The sequence below is a fragment of the Haplochromis burtoni genome, unplaced genomic scaffold (assembly GCF_018398535.1).
Source record: "Haplochromis burtoni strain Fernald_Lab_line unplaced genomic scaffold, NCSU_Asbu1 Contig_627, whole genome shotgun sequence".
NCBI classification, from domain to species: Eukaryota; Metazoa; Chordata; class Actinopteri; order Cichliformes; family Cichlidae; genus Haplochromis; species Haplochromis burtoni.
Window position 1 is genome coordinate 260,683 of NW_024582988.1, and position 1,234 is coordinate 261,916.

A 1,234-nucleotide genomic window follows, 5' to 3' on the forward strand; every position below is an offset into this window, starting at 1 on the left:
GTAGGCTGCCGGGGGATTCCCATGATGCATTGAGTTTTTCCTTTCCAGTCACCTTTCTCACTCACTATGTGTTAATAGACCTCTCTGCATTGAATCGTACTTGTTATTAATCTCTGTCTCTCTTCCACAGCATGTCTTTATCCTGTTTTCCTTCTCTCACCCTAACTGGTCAAAGCAGATGGCCCCGCCCCTCCCTGAACCTGGTTCTGCTGAGTTTTTCCTTCCCAATGTCGCCAAAGTGCTTGCTCATAAGGGGTCATATGATTGATGGGTTTTTCTCTGTATGTATTATTGTACGATCTACTGAGCAATATAAAGCGGTTTGAGGCGACTGTTGTTGTGATTTGGCGCTATATAAATAACTGCAATTGAACTGAATTGAATTGAAAAGTGGGCCAAGTAGATATAAACTTAAATGTGTTAAAAAGAGCCATGGCCTCCTTTACTTTCTAAAGAATTAATGGTTGTTTCTTTGTTTCCCACTAGAGTGTGCAACTATCCAAGCCACCACAATACGAACGCCTGATCTCAAGCTCTTTTGATTTTCATTGACTAAACTGTCAGAAAGGTTCTGATAAGAAGCTTCAAAGACACACTGCACTTACTTACAGCTTATTGCTTGTGTCTGAGACAAAGAGAGGTCAGCCCTGCTGTTTTTCATTCCACACATCTAATCACTTTGATTTACTGGATGCATTCAGAGACAATTGGTCTCTTGAGTGCAGCTATGTAAAAGCCCACCCCCCCAGCCCCACCCGTCTGTGTGGAAGCAGACACCCATACTGGGAGCAGCAGCAGTGAAAATTTATGAAGTAAATGAGAATACAATAGTTGAGTATAAAAGTAGAAAGGCTCTCTGTCTTCTAAAGCCAAATTGGGAGCTGGCTCCATAGGAGAGGGACCTGAGAGCTGAGGGGTCTGCCTCCCATTCTACTCTTGGGTATCTGGTTTGGTTTTTTTTCTTCTATAATATAGTATAGTAATAATGTTGGCAAAGAGAAGCATGCATGATGTAAAGAGGTTCAATCAGTCCTACCATAGAGCCCTGCAGATCCCCATAAACAACCAGGAATCTGTCAGGTAGTATGAGTGCTTTATGATACTTTAAAATCACTGCAATTGTTTTGTGTAGGGGAGACCGGGGATAGTTGTAACGTGGGTCAGTTGTAACACTTCCAATTTCTCCAATCAGGGCTAAGTTTCAAATGATGTGACTCATCCTGTGCATGCCCAA